This window comes from Hypanus sabinus, chromosome 4, assembly GCF_030144855.1.
Source record: "Hypanus sabinus isolate sHypSab1 chromosome 4, sHypSab1.hap1, whole genome shotgun sequence".
NCBI lineage: Eukaryota > Metazoa > Chordata > Chondrichthyes > Myliobatiformes > Dasyatidae > Hypanus > Hypanus sabinus.
In genome coordinates, this window is record NC_082709.1 from 77,402,123 (window position 1) to 77,428,373 (window position 26,251).

Consider the following 26,251-nt stretch of genomic DNA (forward strand, 5'->3'; position numbering starts at 1 on the left):
CAGTGAGGGTGAACTCATACTAGTCGGTATCGGGGTATCAGTGAGGGTGAACGTGAACCAGTCTGTATCGGGGTATCAGTGTGGGTGAACGTGAACCAGTCTGTATCGGCGTATCAGTGTGGGTGAACGTGAACCAGTCTGTATCGGACTATCAGTGAGGGTGAACGTGAACCAGTCTGTATCGGGGTATCAGTGAGGGTGAACGTGAACCAGTCTGTATCGGGGTATCAGTGTGGGTGAACGTGAACCAGTCTGTATCGGCGTATCAGTGTGGGTGAACGTGAACCAGTCTGTATCGGACTATCAGTGAGGGTGAATGTGAACCAGTCTGTATCGGGGTATCAGTGAGGGTGAACGTGAACCAGTCTGTATCGGGGTATCAGTGAGGGTGAACGTGAACCAGTCTGTATCGGGGTATCAGTGTGGGTGAACGTGAACCAGTCTGTATCGGAGTATCAGTGAGGGTGAACGTGAACCAGTCTGTTCCGGGGTATCAGTGAGGGTGAATGTGAACCAGTCTGTATCGGGGTATCAGTGAGGGTGAATGTGAACCAGTCTGTATCGGGGTATCAGTGAGGGTGAACGTGAACCAGTCTGTATCGGGGTATCAGTGAGGGTGATTGTGAACCAGTCTGTATCGGGGTATCAGTGAGGGTGAATGTGAATCAGTCTGTATCGGAGTATCAGTGAGGGTGAACGTGAACCAGTCTGTATCGGGGTATCAGTGAGAGTTAACGTGAACCAGTCTGTATCGGGGTATCAGTGAGGATGAACGTGAACCAGTCTGCATCGGGGTATCAGTGAGCGTTAACATGAACCAGTCTGTATCGGGGTATCAGTGAGGGTGAACACATACAAGTCTGTATCGGGTATCAGTGAGGGTGAATGTGAACCAGGCTGTATCGGGGTATCAGTGAGGGTGAACACGTACAAGTCTGTATCAGGGTATCAGTGAGGGTGAAGGTGAATCAGTCTGTATCGGGGTATCAGTGAGGGTGAACGTGAACCAGTCTGTATCGGGGTATCAGTGAGGGTGAACGTGAAACAGTCTGTATCGGGTTATCAGTGAGGGTTAACGTGAACCAGTCTGTATCGGGGTATCAGTGAGGGTGTACGTGAACCAGTCTGTATCGGGGTATCAGTGAGGGTGAACACATACAAGTCTGTATCGAGGTATCAGTGAGGGTGAATGTGAACCAGGCTGTATCGGGGTATCAGTGAGGGTGAACACATACAAGTCTGTATCGGGGTATCAGTGAGGGTGAAGGTGAATCAGTCTGTATCGGGGTATCAGTGAGGGTGAATGTGAATCTGTCTGTATCGGGGTATCAGTGAGGGTGAACTCATACTAGTCGGTATCGGGGTATCAGTGAGGGTGAAGGTGAATCAGTCTGTATCGGGGTATCAGTGAGGGTGAACGTGAACCAGTCTGTATCGGGGTATCAGTGACGGTGAACGTGAACCAGTCTGTATCGGGGTATCAGTGAGGGTGAACTCATACTAGTCGGTATCAGGGTATCAGTGAGGGTGAAGGTGAATCAGTCTGTATCGGGGTATCAGTGAGGGTGAATGTGAATCAGTCTGTATCGGGGTATCAGTGAGGGTGAATGTGAACCAGTCTGTATCGGGGTTTCAGTGAGGGTGAACTCATACTAGTCGGTATCGGGGTATCAGTGAGGGTGAAGGTGAATCAGTCTGTATCGGGGTATCAGTGAGGGTGAACGTGAACCAGTCTGTATCGGGGTATCAGTGAGGGTGAATGTGAACCAGTCTGTATCTGGGTATCAGTGAGGGTGCACGTGAACCAGTCTGTATCGGGGTATCAGTGAGTGTGAACACATACCACTCTGTATCGGGGTATCAGTGAGGGTGAAAACATACCAGTTTGTATCGGGGATCACTGAGGGTGAATGTGAACAAGTCTGTATCGGGGTATCAGTGATGGTGAACGTGAACCAGTCTGTATCGGGGTATCAGTGAGGGTGAACGTGAACCAGTCTGTATCGGGGTATCAGTGTGGGTGAACGTGAACCAGTCTGTATCGGGGTATCAGTGAGGGTGAACGTGAACCAGTCTGTATCGGGGTTTCAGTGAGCGTTAACATGAACCAGTCTGTATCGGGGTATCAGTGAGGGTGAACACATACAAGTCTGTATCGGGGTATCAGTGAGGGTGAATGTGAACCAGGCTCTATCGGGGTATCAGTGAGGGTGAAAGTGAACCAGTCTGCATCTGGGTATCAGTGAGGGTGATTGTGAACCAGTCTGTATCGGGGTATCAGTGAGGGTGAATGTGAACCATTCTGTATCGGGGTATCAGTGAGGGTGAACACATACTACTCTATATCGGGGTATCAGTGTGGGTGAACGTGAACCAGTCTGTATCGGGGTATCAGTGAGGGTGAACGTGAACCAGTCTGTATCGGGGTATCAGTGAGGGTGAATGTGAACCAGCCTGTATCGGGGTATCAGTGAGGGTGAATGTGAACCAGTCTGTATTGGGGTTTCAGTGAGGGTGAACACATACCAGTCTGTATCGGGGTATCAGTGAGGGTGAACGTGAACCAGTCTGTTCCGGGGTATCAGTGAGGTTGAACACATACAAGTCTGTATCGGGGTATCAGTGAGGGTGAACGTGAACAAGTCTGTATCGGGGTATCAGTGAGAGTGAAGGTGAACAAGTCTGTATCGGGGTATCAGTGAGGGTGAACGTGAACCAGTCTGTATCGGGGTATCAGTGAGGTTGAACACATACAAGTCTGTATCGGGGTATCAGTGAGGGTGAACGTGAACCAGTCTGTATCGGGGTATCAGTGAGCCTGAACGTGAACTGGTCTGTATCGTGGTATCAGTGAGGGTGAATGTGAACCAGTCTGTATCGGGGTATCATTGAGGGTGAACACATACCCGTCTGTATCGGGGTATCAGTGAGGGAGAACGTGAACCAGTCTGTATCGGGGTATCAGTGAGGGTGAACGTGAACCAGTCGGTATCGGGGTAACAGTGAGGGTGAATGTGAACCAGTCTGTATCGGGGTATCATTGAGGGTGAACACATACCCGTCTGTATCGGGGTATCAGTGAGGGAGAAGGTGAACCAGTCTGTATCGGGGTATCAGTGAGGGTGAACGTGAACCAGTCTGTATCGGGGTATCAGTGAGGGTGATCGTGAACCAGACTGTATCGGGGTATCAGTGAGGGAGAACGTGAACCAGTCTGTATCGAGGTATCAGTGAGGGTGAACGTGAACCAGTCTGTATCGGGGTATCAGTTTGGGTGAACGTGAACCAGTCTGTATCGGGGTATCTGTGAGGGTGAACGTGAAACGGTCTGTATCGGGGTATCAGTGTGGGTGAACGTGAACCAGTCTGTATCGGGGTATCAGTGAGGGTGAACGTGAACCAGTCTGTATCGGGGTATCAGTGAGGGTGAACGTGAACCAGTCTGTTCCAGGGTATCAGTGAGGGTGAATGTGAACCAGTCTGTATCGGGGTATCAGTGATGGTGAATGTGAATCAGTCTGTATCGGGCTATAAGTGAGGGTGAACTCATACTAGTCTGTATCGGGGTATCAGTGAGGGTGAACACATACCAGTTTGTATCGGGGTTCACTGAGGGTGAATGTGAACGAGTCTGCATCGGGGTATCAGTGAGTGTTAACGTGAACCAGTCTGTATCGGGGTATCAGTGAGGATGAACGTGAACCAGTCTGCATCGGGGTATCAGTGAGCGTTAACATGAACCAGTCTGTATCGGGGTATCAGTGAGGGTGAACACATACAAGTCTGTATCGAGGTATCAGTGAGGGTGAATGTGAACCAGGCTGTATCGGGGTATCAGTGAGGGTGAACACATACAAGTCTGTATCAGGGTATCAGTGAGGGTGAAGGTGAATCAGTCTGTATCGGGGTATCAGTGAGGGTGAACGTGAACCAGTCTGTATCGGGGTATCAGTGAGGGTTAACGTGAACCAGTCTGTATCAGGGTATCAGTGAGGGTGTACGTGAACCAGTCTGTATCGGGGTATCAGTGAGGGTGAACACATAGAAGTCTGTATCGGGGTATCAGTGAGGGTGAAGGTGAATCAGTCTGTATCGGGGTATCAGTGAGGTTGAACGTGAACCAGTCTGTATCGGGGTATCAGTGAGGGTGAACGTGAACCAGTCTGTATCGGGGTATCAGTGAGGGTTAACGTGAACCAGTCTGTATCGGGGTATCAGTGAGGGTCTACGTGAACCAGTCTGTATCGGGGTATCAGTGTCTGTGAACACATACCACTCTGTATCGGGGTATCAGTGAGGGTGAACACATACCAGTTTGTATCGGGGATCACTGAGGGTGAATGTGAACGAGTCTGTATCGGGGTATCAGTGAGGGTGAACGTGAACCAGTCTGTATCGGGGTATCAGTGAGCGTTAACGTGAAGCAGTCCGTATCGGGGTATCAGTGAGGGTGAACACATACAAGTCTGTATCAGGGTATCAGTGTGGGTGAATGTGAACCAGGCTGTATCGGGGTATCAGTGAGGGTGAATGTGAACCAGGCTGTATCGGGGTATCAGTGAGGGTGAAAGTGAACCAGTCTGCATCTGGGTATCAGTGAGGGTGAATGTGAACCAGTCTGTATCGGGGTATCAGTGAGGGTGAATGTGAACCAGGCTGTATCGGGGTATCAGTGAGGGTGAAAGTGAACCAGTCTGCATCTGGGTATCAGTGAGGGTGAATGTGAACCAGTCTGTATCGGGGTATCAGTGAGGGTGAATGTGAACCAGTCTGTATCGGGGTATCAGTGAGGGTGAACACATACTACTCTATATCGGGGTATCAGTGTGGGTGAACGTGAACCAGTCTGTATCGGGGTATCAGTGAGGGTGAACGTGAACCAGTCTGTATCGGGGTATCAGTGAGGGTGAATGTGAACCAGCCTGTATCGGGGTATCATTGAGGGTGAATGTGAACCAGTCTGTATTGGGGTATCAGTGAGGGTGAAAACATACCAGTCTGTATCGGGGTATCAGTGAGGGTGAACGTGAACCAGTCAGTTCCGGGGTATCAGTGAGGTTGAACACATACAAGTCTGTATCGGGGAATCAGTGAGGGTGAACGTGAACCAGTCTGTATCGGGGTATCAGTGAGGGTGAACGTGAACAAGTCTGTATCGGGGTATCAGTGAGGGTGAACGTGAACCAGTCTGTATCGGGGTATCAGTGAGGTTGAACACATACAAGTCTGTATCGGGGTATCAGTGAGGGTGAACGTGAACCAGTCTGTATCGGGGTATCAGTGAGCCTGAACGTGAACTGGTCTGTATCGTGGTATCAGTGAGGGTGAATGTGAACCAGTCTGTATCGGGGTATCATTGAGGGTGAACACATACCCGTCTGTATCGGGGTATCAGTGAGGGAGAACGTGAACCAGTCTGTATCGGGGTATCAGTGAGGGTGAAGGTGAACCAGTCTGTATCGGGGTATCAGTGAGGGTGAATGTGAACCAGACTGTATCGGGGTATCAGTGAGGGAGAACGTGAACCAGTCTGTATCGAGGTATCAGTGAGGGTGAACGTGAACCAGTCTGTATAAGGGTATCAGTTTGGGTGAATGTGAACCAGTCTGTATCGGGGTATCTGTGAGGGTGAACGTGAACCGGTCTTGTATCGGGGTATCAGTGTGGGTGAACGTGAACCAGTCTGTATCGGGGTATCAGTGAGGGTGAACGTGAACCAGTCTGTATCGGGGTATCAGTGTGGGTGAACGTGAACCAGTCTGTATCGGGGTATCAGTGAGGGTGAACGTGAACCAGTCTGTTCCGGGATATCCGTGAGGGTGAATGTGAACCAGTCTGTATCGGGGTATCAGTGAAGGTGAATGTGAACCAGTCTGTATCGGGGTATCTCTGAGGGTGAATGTGAACCAGTCTGTATCGGGGTATCAGTGAGGGTGAATGTGAACCAGTCTGTATCGGGGTATCATTGAGGGTGAACACATACCCGTCTGTATCGGGGTATCAGTGAGGGAGAACGTGAACCAGTCTGTATCGGGGTATCAGTGAGGGTGAACGTGAACCAGTCTGTATCGGGGTATCAGTGAGGGTGAATGTGAACCAGTCTGTATCGGGGTATCATTGAGGGTGAACACATACCCGTCTGTATCGTGGTATCAGTGAGGGAGAACGTGAACCAGTCTGTATCGGGGTATCAGTGAGGGTGAACGTGAACCAGTCTGTATCGGGGTATCAGTGAGGGTGAACGTGAACCAGTCTGTATCGTGGTATCAGTGAGGGAGAACGTGAACCAGTCTGTATCGGGGTATCAGTGAGGGTGAACGTGAACCAGTCTGTATCGGGGTATCAGTGAGGGTGAACGTGAACCAGTCTGTTCCAGGGTATCAGTGAGGGTGAATGTGAACCAGTCTGTATCGGGGTATCAGTGATGGTGAATGTGAATCAGTCTGTATCGGGCTATAAGTGAGGGTGAACTCATACTAGTCTGTATCGGGGTATCAGTGAGGGTGAACACATACCAGTTTGTATCGGGGTTCACTGAGGGTGAATGTGAACGAGTCTGCATCGGGGTATCAGTGAGTGTTAACGTGAACCAGTCTGTATCGGGGTATCAGTGAGGATGAACGTGAACCAGTCTGCATCGGGGTATCAGTGAGCGTTAACATGAACCAGTCTGTATCGGGGTATCAGTGAGGGTGAACACATACAAGTCTGTATCGAGGTATCAGTGAGGGTGAATGTGAACCAGGCTGTATCGGGGTATCAGTGAGGGTGAACACATACAAGTCTGTATCAGGGTATCAGTGAGGGTGAAGGTGAATCAGTCTGTATCGGGGTATCAGTGAGGGTGAACGTGAACCAGTCTGTATCGGGGTATCAGTGAGGGTTAACGTGAACCAGTCTGTATCAGGGTATCAGTGAGGGTGTACGTGAACCAGTCTGTATCGGGGTATCAGTGAGGGTGAACACATAGAAGTCTGTATCGGGGTATCAGTGAGGGTGAAGGTGAATCAGTCTGTATCGGGGTATCAGTGAGGTTGAACGTGAACCAGTCTGTATCGGGGTATCAGTGAGGGTGAACGTGAACCAGTCTGTATCGGGGTATCAGTGAGGGTTAACGTGAACCAGTCTGTATCGGGGTATCAGTGAGGGTGTACGTGAACCAGTCTGTATCGGGGTATCAGTGTCTGTGAACAAATACCACTCTGTATCGGGGTATCAGTGAGGGTGAACACATACCAGTTTGTATCGGGGATCACTGAGGGTGAATGTGAACGAGTCTGTATCGGGGTATCAGTGAGGGTGAACGTGAACCAGTCTGTATCGGGGTATCAGTGAGCGTTAACGTGAAGCAGTCCGTATCGGGGTATCAGTGAGGGTGAACACATACAAGTCTGTATCAGGGTATCAGTGTGGGTGAATGTGAACCAGGCTGTATCGGGGTATCAGTGAGCGTGAATGTGAACCAGGCTGTATCGGGGTATCAGTGAGGGTGAAAGTGAACCAGTCTGCATCTGGGTATCAGTGAGGGTGAATGTGAACCAGTCTGTATCGGGGTATCAGTGAGGGTGAATGTGAACCAGGCTGTATCGGGGTATCAGTGAGGGTGAAAGTGAACCAGTCTGCATCTGGGTATCAGTGAGGGTGAATGTGAACCAGTCTGTATCGGGGTATCAGTGAGGGTGAATGTGAACCAGTCTGTATCGGGGTATCAGTGAGGGTGAACACATACTACTCTATATCGGGGTATCAGTGTGGGTGAACGTGAACCAGTCTGTATCGGGGTATCAGTGAGGGTGAACGTGAACCAGTCTGTATCGGGGTATCAGTGAGGGTGAATGTGAACCAGCCTGTATCGGGGTATCATTGAGGGTGAATGTGAACCAGTCTGTATTGGGGTATCAGTGAGGGTGAAAACATACCAGTCTGTATCGGGGTATCAGTGAGGGTGAACGTGAACCAGTCAGTTCCGGGGTATCAGTGAGGTTGAACACATACAAGTCTGTATCGGGGTATCAGTGAGGGTGAACGTGAACCAGTCTGTATCGGGGTATCAGTGAGGGTGAACGTGAACAAGTCTGTATCGGGGTATCAGTGAGGGTGAACGTGAACCAGTCTGTATCGGGGTATCAGTGAGGTTGAACACATACAAGTCTGTATCGGGGTATCAGTGAGGGTGAACGTGAACCAGTCTGTATCGGGGTATCAGTGAGCCTGAACGTGAACTGGTCTGTATCGTGGTATCAGTGAGGGTGAATGTGAACCAGTCTGTATCGGGGTATCATTGAGGGTGAACACATACCCGTCTGTATCGGGGTATCAGTGAGGGAGAACGTGAACCAGTCTGTATCGGGGTATCAGTGAGGGTGAAGGTGAACCAGTCTGTATCGGGGTATCAGTGAGGGTGAACGTGAACCAGACTGTATCGGGGTATCAGTGAGGGAGAACGTGAACCAGTCTGTATCGAGGTATCAGTGAGGGTGAACGTGAACCAGTCTGTATCGGGGTATCAGTTTGGGTGAATGTGAACCAGTCTGTATCGGGGTATCTGTGAGGGTGAACGTGAACCGGTCTTGTATCGGGGTATCAGTGTGGGTGAACGTGAACCAGTCTGTATCGGGGTATCAGTGAGGGTGAACGTGAACCAGTCTGTATCGGGGTATCAGTGTGGGTGAACGTGAACCAGTCTGTATCGGGGTATCAGTGAGGGTGAACGTGAACCAGTCTGTTCCGGGATATCCGTGAGGGTGAATGTGAACCAGTCTGTATCGGGGTATCAGTGAAGGTGAATGTGAACCAGTCTGTATCGGGGTATCTCTGAGGGTGAATGTGAACCAGTCTGTATCGGGGTATCAGTGAGGGTGAATGTGAACCAGTCTGTATCGGGGTATCATTGAGGGTGAACACATACCCGTCTGTATCGGGGTATCAGTGAGGGAGAACGTGAACCAGTCTGTATCGGGGTATCAGTGAGGGTGAACGTGAACCAGTCTGTATCGGGGTATCAGTGAGGGTGAATGTGAACCAGTCTGTATCGGGGTATCATTGAGGGTGAACACATACCCGTCTGTATCGTGGTATCAGTGAGGGAGAACGTGAACCAGTCTGTATCGGGGTATCAGTGAGGGTGAACGTGAACCAGTCTGTATCGGGGTATCAGTGAGGGTGAACGTGAACCAGTCTGTATCGGGGTATCAGTGTGGGTGAACGTGAACCAGTCTGTATCGGGGTATCAGTGAGGGTGAACACATACAAGTCTGTATCGGGGTATCAGTGAGGGTGAACGTGAACCAGTCTGTATCGGGGATCAATGAGGATGAATGTGAACGAGTCTGTATCGGGGTATCAGTGAGGGTGAACGTGAACCAGTCTGTATCGGGGTATCAGTGAGGGAGAACGTGAACCAGTCTGTATCGAGGTATCAGTGAGGGTGAACGTGAACCAGTCTGTATCGGGGTATCAGTGTGGGTGAACGTGAACCAGTCTGTATCGGGGTATCAGTGAGGGTGAACGTGAACCGGTCTGTATCGGGGTATCTTTGAGGGTGAACGTGAACCGGTCTGTATCGGGGTATCAGTGTGGGTGAACGTGAACCAGTCTGTATCGGGGTATCAGTGTGGATGAACGTGAACCAGTCTGTATCGGGGTATCAGTGAGGGTGAACGTGAACCAGTCTGTATCGGGGTATCAGTGAGGGTGAACGTGAACCAGTCTGTTCCGGGGTATCAGTGAGGGTGAATGTGAAGCAGTCTGTATCGGGGTATCAGTGAGGGTGAATGTGAATCAGTCTGTATCGGGCTATAAGTGAGGGTGAACTCATACTAGTCTGTATCGGGGTATCAGTGAGGGTGTACGTGAACCACTCTGTATCGGGGTATCAATGAGGGTGAACACATACAAGTCTGTATCGGGGTATCAGTGAGGGTGAATGTGAACCAGGCTGTATCGGGGTATCAGTGAGGGTGAACACATACAAGTCTGTATCAGGGTATCAGTGTGGGTGAACGTGAACCAGTCTGTATCGGGGTATCAGTGAGGGTGAACGTGAACCAGTCTGTATCGGGGTATCAGTGAGGGTGAACGTGAACCAGTCTGTTCCAGGGTATCAGTGAGGGTGAATGTGAACCAGTCTGTATCGGGGTATCAGTGATGGTGAATGTGAATCAGTCTGTATCGGGCTATAAGTGAGGGTGAACTCATACTAGTCTGTATCGGGGTATCAGTGAGGGTGAACACATACCAGTTTGTATCGGGGTTCACTGAGGGTGAATGTGAACGAGTCTGCATCGGGGTATCAGTGAGTGTTAACGTGAACCAGTCTGTATCGGGGTATCAGTGAGGATGAACGTGAACCAGTCTGCATCGGGGTATCAGTGAGCGTTAACATGAACCAGTCTGTATCGGGGTATCAGTGAGGGTGAACACATACAAGTCTGTATCGAGGTATCAGTGAGGGTGAATGTGAACCAGGCTGTATCGGGGTATCAGTGAGGGTGAACACATACAAGTCTGTATCAGGGTATCAGTGAGGGTGAAGGTGAATCAGTCTGTATCGGGGTATCAGTGAGGGTGAACGTGAACCAGTCTGTATCGGGGTATCAGTGAGGGTTAACGTGAACCAGTCTGTATCAGGGTATCAGTGAGGGTGTACGTGAACCAGTCTGTATCGGGGTATCAGTGAGGGTGAACACATAGAAGTCTGTATCGGGGTATCAGTGAGGGTGAAGGTGAATCAGTCTGTATCGGGGTATCAGTGAGGTTGAAAGTGAACCAGTCTGTATCGGGGTATCAGTGAGGGTGAACGTGAACCAGTCTGTATCGGGGTATCAGTGAGGGTTAACGTGAACCAGTCTGTATCGGGGTATCAGTGAGGGTGTACGTGAACCAGTCTGTATCGGGGTATCAGTGTCTGTGAACACATACCACTCTGTATCGGGGTATCAGTGAGGGTGAACACATACCAGTTTGTATCGGGGATCACTGAGGGTGAATGTGAACGAGTCTGTATCGGGGTATCAGTGAGGGTGAACGTGAACCAGTCTGTATCGGGGTATCAGTGATCGTTAACGTGAAGCAGTCCGTATCGGGGTATCAGTGAGGGTGAACACATACAAGTCTGTATCAGGGTATCAGTGTGGGTGAATGTGAACCAGGCTGTATCGGGGTATCAGTGAGGGTGAATGTGAACCAGGCTGTATCGGGGTATCAGTGAGGGTGAAAGTGAACCAGTCTGCATCTGGGTATCAGTGAGGGTGAATGTGAACCAGTCTGTATCGGGGTATCAGTGAGGGTGAATGTGAACCAGGCTGTATCGGGGTATCAGTGAGGGTGAAAGTGAACCAGTCTGCATCTGGGTATCAGTGAGGGTGAATGTGAACCAGTCTGTATCGGGGTATCAGTGAGGGTGAATGTGAACCAGTCTGTATCGGGGTATCAGTGAGGGTGAACACATACTACTCTATATCGGGGTATCAGTGTGGGTGAACGTGAACCAGTCTGTATCGGGGTATCAGTGAGGGTGAACATGAACCAGTCTGTATCGGGGTATCAGTGAGGGTGAATGTGAACCAGCCTGTATCGGGGTATCATTGAGGGTGAATGTGAACCAGTCTGTATTGGGGTATCAGTGAGGGTGAAAACATACCAGTCTGTATCGGGGTATCAGTGAGGGTGAACGTGAACCAGTCAGTTCCGGGGTATCAGTGAGGTTGAACACATACAAGTCTGTATCGGGGTATCAGTGAGGGTGAACGTGAACCAGTCTGTATCGGGGTATCAGTGAGGGTGAACGTGAACAAGTCTGTATCGGGGTATCAGTGAGGGTGAACGTGAACCAGTCTGTATCGGGGTATCAGTGAGGTTGAACACATACAAGTCTGTATCGGGGTATCAGTGAGGGTGAACGTGAACCAGTCTGTATCGGGGTATCAGTGAGCCTGAACGTGAACTGGTCTGTATCGTGGTATCAGTGAGGGTGAATGTGAACCAGTCTGTATCGGGGTATCATTGAGGGTGAACACATACCCGTCTGTATCGGGGTATCAGTGAGGGAGAACGTGAACCAGTCTGTATCGGGGTATCAGTGAGGGTGAAGGTGAACCAGTCTGTATCGGGGTATCAGTGAGGGTGAACGTGAACCAGACTGTATCGGGGTATCAGTGAGGGAGAACGTGAACCAGTCTGTATCGAGGTATCAGTGAGGGTGAACGTGAACCAGTCTGTATCGGGGTATCAGTTTGGGTGAATGTGAACCAGTCTGTATCGGGGTATCTGTGAGGGTGAACGTGAACCGGTCTTGTATCGGGGTATCAGTGTGGGTGAACGTGAACCAGTCTGTATCGGGGTATCAGTGAGGGTGAACGTGAACCAGTCTGTATCGGGGTATCAGTGTGGGTGAACGTGAACCAGTCTGTATCGGGGTATCAGTGAGGGTGAACGTGAACCAGTCTGTTCCGGGATATCCGTGAGGGTGAATGTGAACCAGTCTGTATCGGGGTATCAGTGAAGGTGAATGTGAACCAGTCTGTATCGGGGTATCTCTGAGGGTGAATGTGAACCAGTCTGTATCGGGGTATCAGTGAGGGTGAATGTGAACCAGTCTGTATCGGGGTATCATTGAGGGTGAACACATACCCGTCTATATCGGGGTATCAGTGAGGGAGAACGTGAACCAGTCTGTATCGGGGTATCAGTGAGGGTGAACGTGAACCAGTCTGTATCGGGGTATCAGTGAGGGTGAATGTGAACCAGTCTGTATCGGGGTATCATTGAGGGTGAACACATACCCGTCTGTATCGTGGTATCAGTGAGGGAGAACGTGAACCAGTCTGTATCGGGGTATCAGTGAGGGTGAACGTGAACCAGTCTGTATCGGGGTATCAGTGAGGGTGAACGTGAACCAGTCTGTATCGGGGTATCAGTGTGGGTGAACGTGAACCAGTCTGTATCGGGGTATCAGTGAGGGTGAACACATACAAGTCTGTATCGGGGTATCAGTGAGGGTGAACGTGAACCAGTCTGTATCGGGGCTCAATGAGGATGAATGTGAACGAGTCTGTATCGGGGTATCAGTGAGGGTGAACGTGAACCAGTCTGTATCGGGGTATCAGTGAGGGTGAACGTGAACCAGTCTGTTCCGGGGTATCAGTGAGGGTGAATGTGAAGCAGTCTGTATCGGGGTATCAGTGAGGGTGAATGTGAATCAGTCTGTATCGGGCTATAAGTGAGGGTGAACTCATACTAGTCTGTATCGGGGTATCAGTGAGGGTGTACGTGAACCACTCTGTATCGGGGTATCAATGAGGGTGAACACATACAAGTCTGTATCGGGGTATCAGTGAGGGTGAATGTGAACCAGGCTGTATCGGGGTATCAGTGAGGGTGAACACATACAAGTCTGTATCAGGGTATCAGTGAGGGTGAAGGTGAATCAGTCTGTATCGGGGTATCAGTGAGGGTGAACGTGAACCAGTCTGTATCGGGGTATCAGTGAGGGTGAACGTGAACCAGTCTGTATCGGGGTATCAGTGAGGGTTAACGTCAACCAGTCTGTATCGGGGTATCAGTGAGGGTGTACGTGAACCAGTCTGTATCGGGGTATCAGTGAGGGTCAATGTGAACCAGTCTGTACCGGGGTATCATTGAGGGTGAACACATACAAGTCTGTATCGGGGTATCAGTGAGGGTGAACGTGAACCAGTCTGTATCGGGGATCAATGAGGATGAATGTGAACGAGTCTGTATCGGGGTATCAGTGAGGGTGAACGTGAACCAGTCTGTATCGGGGTATCAGTGAGGGAGAACGTGAACCAGTCTGTATCGAGGTATCAGTGAGGGTGAACGTGAACCAGTCTGTATCGGGGTATCAGTGTGGGTGAACGTGAACCAGTCTGTATCGGGGTATCAGTGAGGGTGAACGTGAACCGGTCTGTATCGGGGTATCTTTGAGGGTGAACGTGAACCGGTCTGTATCGGGGTATCAGTGTGGGTGAACGTGAACCAGTCTGTATCGGGGTATCAGTGTGGATGAACGTGAACCAGTCTGTATCGGGGTATCAGTGAGGGTGAACGTGAACCAGTCTGTATCGGGGTATCAGTGAGGGTGAACGTGAACCAGTCTGTTCCGGGGTATCAGTGAGGGTGAATGTGAAGCAGTCTGTATCGGGGTATCAGTGAGGGTGAATGTGAATCAGTCTGTATCGGGCTATAAGTGAGGGTGAACTCATACTAGTCTGTATCGGGGTATCAGTGAGGGTGTACGTGAACCACTCTGTATCGGGGTATCAATGAGGGTGAACACATACAAGTCTGTATCGGGGTATCAGTGAGGGTGAATGTGAACCAGGCTGTATCGGGGTATCAGTGAGGGTGAACACATACAAGTCTGTATCAGGGTATCAGTGAGGGTGAAGGTGAATCAGTCTGTATCGGGGTATCAGTGAGGGTGAACGTGAACCAGTCTGTATCGGGGTATCAGTGAGGGTGAACGTGAACCAGTCTGTATCGGGGTATCAGTGAGGGTTAACGTCAACCAGTCTGTATCGGGGTATCAGTGAGGGTGTACGTGAACCAGTCTGTATCGGGGTATCAGTGAGGGTCAATGTGAACCAGTCTGTACCGGGGTATCATTGAGGGTGAACACATACAAGTCTGTATCGGGGTATCAGTGAGGGTGTACGTGAACCAGTCTGTATCGGGGTATCAGTGAGGGTGAACACATACAAGTCTGTATCGGGGTATCAGTGAGGGTGAAGGTGAATCAGTCTGTATCGGGGTATCAGTGAGGTTGAACGTGAACCTGTCTGTATCGGGGTATCAGTGAGGGTGAACGTGAACCAGTCTGTATCGGGGTATCAGTGAGGGTGAACGTGAACCAGTCTGTATCGGGGTATCAGTGAGCGTTAACGTGAACCAGTCCGTATCGGGGTATCAGTGAGGATGAACGTGAACCAGTCTGCATCGGGGTATCAGTGAGCGTTAACATGAACCAGTCTGTATCGGGGTATCAGTGAGGGTGAACACATACAAGTCTGTATCGGGGTATCAGTGAGGGTGAACACATACAAGTCTGTATCGGGGTATCAGTGAGGGTGAAAGTGAACCAGTCTGTATCGGGGTATCAGTGAGGGTGAAAGTGAACCAGTCTGTATCAGGGTATCAGTGAGGGTGAATGTGAACCAGTCTGTATCGGGGTATCAGTGAGGGTGAACGTGAACCAGTCTGCATCTGGGTAGCAGTGAGGGTGAATGTGAACCAGTCTGTATCGGGGTATCAGTGAGGGTGAATGTGAACCAGTCTGTATCGGGGTATCAGTGAGGGTGAACGTGAACGAGTCTGCATCTGGGTAGCAGTGAGGGTGTATGTGAACCAGTCTGTATCGGGGTATCAGTGAGGGTTAATGTGAACCAGTCTGTATCGGGGTATCAGTGAGGGTGAACGTGAACCAGTCTGTATCGGGGTATCAGTGAGGGTGAACGTGAACCAGTCTGTATAGGGGTATCAGTGAGGGTTAACGTGAACCAGTCTGTATCGGGGTATCAGTGAGGGTGAACGTGAACCAGTCTGTATCGGGGTATCAGTGAGGGTGTACGTGAACCAGTCTGTATCGGGGAATCAGTGAGGGTGAACACATTCTCGTCTGCATCGGGGCATCAGTGACGGTGAACGTGAACCAGTCTGTATCGGGGTATCAGTGAGGGTGTACGTGAACCAGTCTGTATCGGGGTATCAGTGAGGGTGAACGTGAACCAGTCTGTATCGGGGTATCAGTGAGGGTGAACGTGAACCAGTCTGTATCGGGGTATCAGTGAGGGTGAACGTGAACCAGTCTGTATCGGGGTATCAGTGAGGGTGAACGTGAACCAGTCTGTATCGCGGTATCAGTGAGGGAGAACGTGAACCAGACTGTATCGAGGTATCAGTGAGGGTGAACACATACAAGTCTGTATCGGGGTATCAGTGAGGGTGAATGTGAACCAGTCTGTATCGGGGTATCAGTGTGGGTGAACGTGAACCAGTCTGTCTCGGGGTATCAGTGAGGGTGAACGTGAACCGGTCTGTATCGGGGTATCTGTGAGGGTGAACGTGAACCGGTCTGTATCGGGGCATCAGTGAGCGTTAACGTGAACCAGTCTGTATCGGGGTATCAGTGAGGGTGAACGTGAACCAGTCTGTATCGGGGTTTCAGTGAGCGTTAACATGAACCAGTCTGTATCGGGGTATCAGTGAGGGTGAACAAATACAAGTCTGTATCGGGGAATCAGTGAGGGTGAATGTGAACCAGTCTGTATCGGGGTATCAGTGAGTGTGAACACATACCACTCTGTATCGGGGTATCAGTGAGGGTGAACACATACCAGTTTGTATCGGGGATCACTGAGGGTGAATGTGAACGAGTCTGTATCGGGGTATCAGTGAGGGTGAATGTGAACCAGTCTGTATCGGGGCATCAGTGAGCGTTAACGTTAACCAGTCTGTATCGGGGTATCAGTGAGGGTGAACGTGAACCAGTCTGTATCGGGGTTTCAGTGAGCGTTAACATGAACCAGTCTGTATCGGGGTATCAGTGAGGGTGAACACATACAAGACTGTATCGGGGTATCAGTGAGGGTGAATGTGAACCAGGCTGTATCGGGGTATCAGTGAGGGTGAAAGTGAACCAGTCTGCATCTGGGTATCAGTGAGGGTGAATGTGAACCAGTCTGTATTGGGGTATCAGTGAGGGTGAAGTGAACCAGTCTGTATCGGGGTATCAGTGAGGGTGAACGTGAACCAGTCTGTATCGGGGTATCAGTGAGGGTGAATGTGAACCAGCCTGTATCGGGGTATCAGTGAGGGTGAATGTGAACCAGTCTGTATTGGGGTATCAGTGAGGGTGAACACATACCAGTCTGTATCGGGGTATCAGTGAGGGTGAACGTGAACCAGTCTGTATCAGGGTATCAGTGAGGGTGAACGTGAACCAGTCTGTTCCGGGGTATCAGTGAGGGTGAATGTGAACCAGTCTGTATCGGGATATCAGTGAGGGTGAATGTGAATCAGTCTGTATCGGGGTATCAGTGAGGGTGAATGTGAACCAGTCTGTATTGGGGTATCAGTGAGGGTGAACACATACCAGTCTGTATCGGGGTATCAGTGAGGGTGAACGTGAACCAGTCTGTATCAGGGTATCAGTGAGGGTGAACGTGAACCAGTCTGTTCCGGGGTATCAGTGAGGGGGAATGTGAACCAGTCTGTATCGGGTTATCAGTGAGGGTGAACGTGAACCAGTCTGTATCGGGGTATCAGTGAGGGTGAATGTGAATCAGTCTGTATCAGGGTATCAGTGAGGGTGAATGTGAACCAGTCTGTATCGGGGTATCAGTGAGGGTGAACACATACCAGTCTGTATCGGGGTATCAGTGAGGGTGAACGTGAACCAGTCTGTATCGGGGTATCAGTGAGGGTGAATGTGAACCAGTCTGTATCGGGGTATCAGTGAGGGTTAACGTGAACCAGTCTGTATCGGGGTATCAGTGAGGGTGAAAGTGAACCAGTCTGTATCGGGGTATCAGTGAGGGTGAACGTGAACCAGTCTGTATCGGGGTATCAGTGTGGGTGAACGTGAAGCAGTCTGTATCGGGGTATCAGTGAGGGTGAACGTGAACCAGTCTGTATCGGAGTATCAGTGAGCGTTAACGTGAACCAGTCTGTATCGGGGTATCTGTGAGGATGAACGTGAACCAGTCTGCATCGGGGTATCAGTGAGCGTTAACATGAACCTGTCTGTATCGGGGTATCAGTGAGGGTGAACACATACAAGTCTGTATCGGGGTATCAGTGAGGGTGAACGTGAACCAGTCTGTATCGGGGTATCAGGGAGGGTGAACGTGAACCAGTCTGTATCGGGGTATCAGTGAGGGTGAATGTGAACCAGTCTGTATCGGGGTATCAGTGAGGGTGAACGTGAACCATTCTGTATCGGGGTTTCAGTGAGCGTTAACATGAACCAGTCTGTATCGGGGTATCAGTGAGGGTGAACAAATACAAGTCTATATCGGGGTATCAGTGAGGGTGAATGTGAACCAGTCTGTATCGGGGTATCAGTGAGTGTGAACACATACCACTCTGTATCGGGGTATCAGTGAGGGTGAACACAAACCAGTTTGTATCGGGGATAACTGAGGGTGAATGTGAACGAGTCTGTATCGGGGTATCAGTGAGGGTGAACGTGAACCAGTCTGTATCGGGGCATCAGTGAGCGTTAACGTTAACCAGTCTGTATCGGGGTATCAGTGAGGGTGAACGTGAACCAGTCTGTATCGGGGTTTCAGTGAGCGTTAACATGAACCAGTCTGTATCAGGGTATCAGTGAGGGTGAATGTGAACCAGTCTGTATCGGGGTATCAGGGAGGGTGAACACATACCAGTCTGTATCGGGGTATCAGTGAGGGTGAACGTGAACCAGTCTGTATCGGGGCATCAGTGAGCGTTAACGTTAACCAGTCTGTATCGGGGTATCAGTGAGGGTGAACGTGAACCAGTCTGTATCGGGGTTTCAGTGAGCGTTAACATGAACCAGTCTGTATCGGGGTATCAGTGAGGGTGAACACATACAAGTCTGTATCGGGGTATCAGTGAGGGTGAAAGTGAACCAGTCTGCATCTGGGTATCAGTGAGGGTGAATGTGAACCAGTCTGTATCGGGGTATCAGTGAGGGTGAACGTGAACCAGTCTGTATCGGGGTATCAGTGAGGGTGAATGTGAACCAGCCTGTATCGGGGTATCAGTGAGGGTGAATGTGAACCAGTCTGTATTGGGGTATCAGTGAGGGTGAACACATACCAGTCTGTATCGGGGTATCAGTGAGGGTGAACGTGAACCAGTCTGTATCAGGGTATCAGTGAGGGTGAACGTGAACCAGTCTGTTCCGTGGTATCAGTGAGGGTGAATGTGAACCAGTCTGTATCGGGTTATCAGTGAGGGTGAACGTGAACCAGTCTGTATCGGGGTATCAGTGAGGGTGAATGTGAATCAGTCTGTATCAGGGTATCGGTGAGGGTGAATGTGAACCAGTCTGTATCGGGGTATCAGTGAGGGTGAACACATACCAGTCTGTATCGGGGTATCAGTGAGGGTGAACGTGAACCAGTCTGTATCGGGGTATCAGTGAGGGTGAATGTGAAGCAGTCTGTATCGGGGTATCAGTGAGGGTGAACACATACCAGTCTGTATCGGGGTATCAGTGAGGGTGAACGTGAACCAGTCTGTATTGGGGTATCAGTGAGGGTGAATGTGAACCAGTCTGTATCAGGGTATCAGTGAGGGTGAACGTGAACCAGTCTGTTCCGGGGTATCAGTGAGGGTGAATGTGAATCAGTCTGTATCGGGTTATCAGTGAGGGTGAACGTGAACCAGTCTGTATCGGTGTATCAGTGAGGGTGAATGTGAATCAGTCTGTATCAGGGTATCAGTGAGGGTGAACGTGAACAAGTCTGTATCGGGGTATCAGTGAGGGTGAACGTGAACCAGTCTGTATCGGGGTATCAGTGAGCCTGAACGTGAACCGGTCTGTATTGGGGTATCAGTGAGCGTTAACGTGAACCAGTCTGTATCGGGGTATCTGTGAGCGTTAACATGAACCAGTCTGTATCGGGGTATCAGTGAGGGTGAACACATACAAGTCTGTATCGGGGTATCAGTGAGGGTGAACGTGAACCAGTCTGTATCGGGGTATCAGGGAGGGTGAACGTGAACCAGTCTGTATCGGGGTATCAGTGAGGGTGAATGTGAACCAGTCTGTATCGGGGTATCAGTGAGGGTGAACGTGAACCAGTCTGTATCGGGGTTTCAGTGAGCGTTAACATGAACCAGTCTGTATCGGGGTATCAGTGAGGGTGAACACATACCAGTCTGTATCGGGGTATCAGTGAGGGTGAATATGAACCAGTCTGTATCGGGGTATCAGTGAGGGTGAACGTGAACCAGTCTGCATCTGGGTAGCAGTGAGGGTGAATGTGAACCAGTCTGTATCGGGGTATCAGTGAGGGTGAATGTGAACCAGTCTGTATCGGGGTATCAGTGAGGGTGAATGTGAACCAGTCTGTATCGGGGTATCAGTGAGGGTGAACGTGAACCAGTCTGCATCTGGGTAGCAGTCAGGGTGAATGTGAACCAGTCTGTATCGGGGTATCAGTGAGGGTGAATGTGAACCAGTCTGTATCGGGGTATCAGTGAGGGTGAACGTGAACCAGTCTGCATCTGGGTAGCAGTGAGGGTGAACGTGAACCAGTCTGTATCGGGGTGTCTGTGAGGGTGAACGTGAACCAGTCTGTATAGGGGTATCAGTGTGGGTTAACGTGAACCAGTCTGTATCGGGGTATCAGTGAGGGTGAAAGTGAACCAGTCTGTATCGGGGTATCAGTGAGGGTGAAAGTGAACCAGTCTGTATCGGGGTATCAGTGTGGGTGAACGTGAAGCAGTCTGTATCGGGGTATCAGTGAGGGTGAACGTGAACCAGTCTGTATCGGAGTATCAGTGAGCGTTAACGTGAACCAGTCTGTATCGGGGTATCTGTGAGGATGAACGTGAACCAGTCTGCATCGGGGTATCAGTGAGCGTTAACATGAACCTGTCTGTATCGGGGTATCAGTGAGGGTGAACACATACAAGTCTGTATCGGGGTATCAGTGAGGGTGAACGTGAACCAGTCTGTATCGGGGTATCAGGGAGGGTGAACGTGAACCAGTCTGTATCGGGGTATCAGTGAGGGTGAATGTGAACCAGTCTGTATCGGGGTATCAGTGAGGGGGAACGTGAACCAGTCTGTATCGGGGTTTCAGTGAGCGTTAACATGAACCAGTCTGTATCGGGGTATCAGTGAGGGTGAACAAATACAAGTCTATATCGGGGTATCAGTGAGGGTGAATGTGAACCAGTCTGTATCGGGGTATCAGTGAGTGTGAACACATACCACTCTGTATCGGGGTATCAGTGAGGGTGAACACAAACCAGTTTGTATCGGGGATAACTGAGGGTGAATGTGAACGAGTCTGTATCGGGGTATCAGTGAGGGTGAACGTGAACCAGTCTGTATCGGGGCATCAGTGAGCGTTAACGTTAACCAGTCTGTATCGGGGTATCAGTGAGGGTGAATGTGAATCAGTCTGTATCAGGGTATCAGTGAGGGTGAACGTGAACAAGTCTGTATCGGGGTATCAGTGAGGGTGAACGTGAACCAGTCTGTATCGGGGTATCAGTGAGCCTGAACGTGAACCGGTATGTATCGTGGTATCAGTGAGGGTGAACGTGAACCAGTCTGTATTGGGGTATCAGTGAGCGTTAACGTGAACCAGTCTGTATCGGGGTATCTGTGAGCGTTAACATGAACCAGTCTGTATCGGGGTATCAGTGAGGGTGAACACATACAAGTCTGTATCGGGGTATCAGTGAGGGTGAACGTGAACCAGTCTGTATCGGGGTATCAGGGAGGGTGAACGTGAACCAGTCTGTATCGGGGTATCAGTGAGGGTGAACGTGAACCAGACTGTATCGGGGTATCAGTGAGGGAGAACGTGAACCAGTCTGTATCGAGGTATCAGTGAGGGTGAACGTGAACCAGTCTGTATCGGGGTATCAGTTTGGGTGAATGTGAACCAGTCTGTATCGGGGTATCTGTGAGGGTGAACGTGAACCGGTCTTGTATCGGGGTATCAGTGTGGGTGAACGTGAACCAGTCTGTATCGGGGTATCAGTGAGGGTGAACGTGAACCAGTCTGTATCGGGGTATCAGTGTGGGTGAACGTGAACCAGTCTGTATCGGGGTATCAGTGAGGGTGAACGTGAACCAGTCTGTTCCGGGATATCCGTGAGGGTGAATGTGAACCAGTCTGTATCGGGGTATCAGTGAAGGTGAATGTGAACCAGTCTGTATCGGGGTATCTCTGAGGGTGAATGTGAACCAGTCTGTATCGGGGTATCAGTGAGGGTGAATGTGAACCAGTCTGTATCGGGGTATCATTGAGGGTGAACACATACCCGTCTGTATCGGGGTATCAGTGAGGGAGAACGTGAACCAGTCTGTATCGGGGTATCAGTGAGGGTGAACGTGAACCAGTCTGTATCGGGGTATCAGTGAGGGTGAATGTGAACCAGTCTGTATCGGGGTATCATTGAGGGTGAACACATACCCGTCTGTATCGTGGTATCAGTGAGGGAGAACGTGAACCAGTCTGTATCGGGGTATCAGTGAGGGTGAACGTGAACCAGTCTGTATCGGGGTATCAGTGAGGGTGAACGTGAACCAGTCTGTATCGGGGTATCAGTGTGGGTGAACGTGAACCAGTCTGTATCGGGGTATCAGTGAGGGTGAACACATACAAGTCTGTATCGGGGTATCAGTGAGGGTGAACGTGAACCAGTCTGTATCGGGGATCAATGAGGATGAATGTGAACGAGTCTGTATCGGGGTATCAGTGAGGGTGAACGTGAACCAGTCTGTATCGGGGTATCAGTGAGGGAGAACGTGAACCAGTCTGTATCGAGGTATCAGTGAGGGTGAACGTGAACCAGTCTGTATCGGGGTATCAGTGTGGGTGAACGTGAACCAGTCTGTATCGGGGTATCAGTGAGGGTGAACGTGAACCGGTCTGTATCGGGGTATCTTTGAGGGTGAACGTGAACCGGTCTGTATCGGGGTATCAGTGTGGGTGAACGTGAACCAGTCTGTATCGGGGTATCAGTGTGGATGAACGTGAACCAGTCTGTATCGGGGTATCAGTGAGGGTGAACGTGAACCAGTCTGTATCGGGGTATCAGTGAGGGTGAACGTGAACCAGTCTGTTCCGGGGTATCAGTGAGGGTGAATGTGAAGCAGTCTGTATCGGGGTATCAGTGAGGGTGAATGTGAATCAGTCTGTATCGGGCTATAAGTGAGGGTGAACTCATACTAGTCTGTATCGGGGTATCAGTGAGGGTGTACGTGAACCACTCTGTATCGGGGTATCAATGAGGGTGAACACATACAAGTCTGTATCGGGGTATCAGTGAGGGTGAATGTGAACCAGGCTGTATCGGGGTATCAGTGAGGGTGAACACATACAAGTCTGTATCAGGGTATCAGTGTGGGTGAACGTGAACCAGTCTGTATCGGGGTATCAGTGAGGGTGAACGTGAACCAGTCTGTATCGGGGTATCAGTGAGGGTGAACGTGAACCAGTCTGTTCCAGGGTATCAGTGAGGGTGAATGTGAACCAGTCTGTATCGGGGTATCAGTGATGGTGAATGTGAATCAGTCTGTATCGGGCTATAAGTGAGGGTGAACTCATACTAGTCTGTATCGGGGTATCAGTGAGGGTGAACACATACCAGTTTGTATCGGGGTTCACTGAGGGTGAATGTGAACGAGTCTGCATCGGGGTATCAGTGAGTGTTAACGTGAACCAGTCTGTATCGGGGTATCAGTGAGGATGAACGTGAACCAGTCTGCATCGGGGTATCAGTGAGCGTTAACATGAACCAGTCTGTATCGGGGTATCAGTGAGGGTGAACACATACAAGTCTGTATCGAGGTATCAGTGAGGGTGAATGTGAACCAGGCTGTATCGGGGTATCAGTGAGGGTGAACACATACAAGTCTGTATCAGGGTATCAGTGAGGGTGAAGGTGAATCAGTCTGTATCGGGGTATCAGTGAGGGTGAACGTGAACCAGTCTGTATCGGGGTATCAGTGAGGGTTAACGTGAACCAGTCTGTATCAGGGTATCAGTGAGGGTGTACGTGAACCAGTCTGTATCGGGGTATCAGTGAGGGTGAACACATAGAAGTCTGTATCGGGGTATCAGTGAGGGTGAAGGTGAATCAGTCTGTATCGGGGTATCAGTGAGGTTGAACGTGAACCAGTCTGTATCGGGGTATCAGTGAGGGTGAACGTGAACCAGTCTGTATCGGGGTATCAGTGAGGGTTAACGTGAACCAGTCTGTATCGGGGTATCAGTGAGGGTGTACGTGAACCAGTCTGTATCGGGGTATCAGTGTCTGTGAACACATACCACTCTGTATCGGGGTATCAGTGAGGGTGAACACATACCAGTTTGTATCGGGGATCACTGAGGGTGAATGTGAACGAGTCTGTATCGGGGTATCAGTGAGGGTGAACGTGAACCAGTCTGTATCGGGGTATCAGTGAGCGTTAACGTGAAGCAGTCCGTATCGGGGTATCAGTGAGGGTGAACACATACAAGTCTGTATCAGGGTATCAGTGTGGGTGAATGTGAACCAGGCTGTATCGGGGTATCAGTGAGGGTGAATGTGAACCAGGCTGTATCGGGGTATCAGTGAGGGTGAAAGTGAACCAGTCTGCATCTGGGTATCAGTGAGGGTGAATGTGAACCAGTCTGTATCGGGGTATCAGTGAGGGTGAATGTGAACCAGGCTGTATCGGGGTATCAGTGAGGGTGAAAGTGAACCAGTCTGCATCTGGGTATCAGTGAGGGTGAATGTGAACCAGTCTGTATCGGGGTATCAGTGAGGGTGAATGTGAACCAGTCTGTATCGGGGTATCAGTGAGGGTGAACACATACTACTCTATATCGGGGTATCAGTGTGGGTGAACGTGAACCAGTCTGTATCGGGGTATCAGTGAGGGTGAACGTGAACCAGTCTGTATCGGGGTATCAGTGAGGGTGAATGTGAACCAGCCTGTATCGGGGTATCATTGAGGGTGAATGTGAACCAGTCTGTATTGGGGTATCAGTGAGGGTGAAAACATACCAGTCTGTATCGGGGTATCAGTGAGGGTGAACGTGAACCAGTCAGTTCCGGGGTATCAGTGAGGTTGAACACATACAAGTCTGTATCGGGGTATCAGTGAGGGTGAACGTGAACCAGTCTGTATCGGGGTATCAGTGAGGGTGAACGTGAACAAGTCTGTATCGGGGTATCAGTGAGGGTGAACGTGAACCAGTCTGTATCGGGGTATCAGTGAGGTTGAACACATACAAGTCTGTATCGGGGTATCAGTGAGGGTGAACGTGAACCAGTCTGTATCGGGGTATCAGTGAGCCTGAACGTGAACTGGTCTGTATCGTGGTATCAGTGAGGGTGAATGTGAACCAGTCTGTATCGGGGTATCATTGAGGGTGAACACATACCCGTCTGTATCGGGGTATCAGTGAGGGAGAACGTGAACCAGTCTGTATCGGGGTATCAGTGAGGGTGAAGGTGAACCAGTCTGTATCGGGGTATCAGTGAGGGTGAACGTGAACCAGACTGTATCGGGGTATCAGTGAGGGAGAACGTGAACCAGTCTGTATCGAGGTATCAGTGAGGGTGAACGTGAACCAGTCTGTATCGGGGTATCAGTTTGGGTGAATGTGAACCAGTCTGTATCGGGGTATCTGTGAGGGTGAACGTGAACCGGTCTTGTATCGGGGTATCAGTGTGGGTGAACGTGAACCAGTCTGTATCGGGGTATCAGTGAGGGTGAACGTGAACCAGTCTGTATCGGGGTATCAGTGTGGGTGAACGTGAACCAGTCTGTATCGGGGTATCAGTGAGGGTGAACGTGAACCAGTCTGTTCCGGGATATCCGTGAGGGTGAATGTGAACCAGTCTGTATCGGGGTATCAGTGAAGGTGAATGTGAACCAGTCTGTATCGGGGTATCTCTGAGGGTGAATGTGAACCAGTCTGTATCGGGGTATCAGTGAGGGTGAATGTGAACCAGTCTGTATCGGGGTATCAGTGAGGGTGAACACATAGAAGTCTGTATCGGGGTATCAGTGAGGGTGAAGGTGAATCAGTCTGTATCGGGGTATCAGTGAGGTTGAACGTGAACCAGTCTGTATCGGGGTATCAGTGAGGGTGAACGTGAACCAGTCTGTATCGGGGTATCAGTGAGGGTTAACGTGAACCAGTCTGTATCGGGGTATCAGTGAGGGTGTACGTGAACCAGTCTGTATCGGGGTATCAGTGTCTGTGAACACATACCACTCTGTATCGGGGTATCAGTGAGGGTGAACACATACCAGTTTGTATCGGGGATCACTGAGGGTGAATGTGAACGAGTCTGTATCGGGGTATCAGTGAGGGTGAACGTGAACCAGTCTGTATCGGGGTATCAGTGAGCGTTAACGTGAAGCAGTCCGTATCGGGGTATCAGTGAGGGTGAACACATACAAGTCTGTATCAGGGTATCAGTGTGGGTGAATGTGAACCAGGCTGTATCGGGGTATCAGTGAGGGTGAATGTGAACCAGGCTGTATCGGGGTATCAGTGAG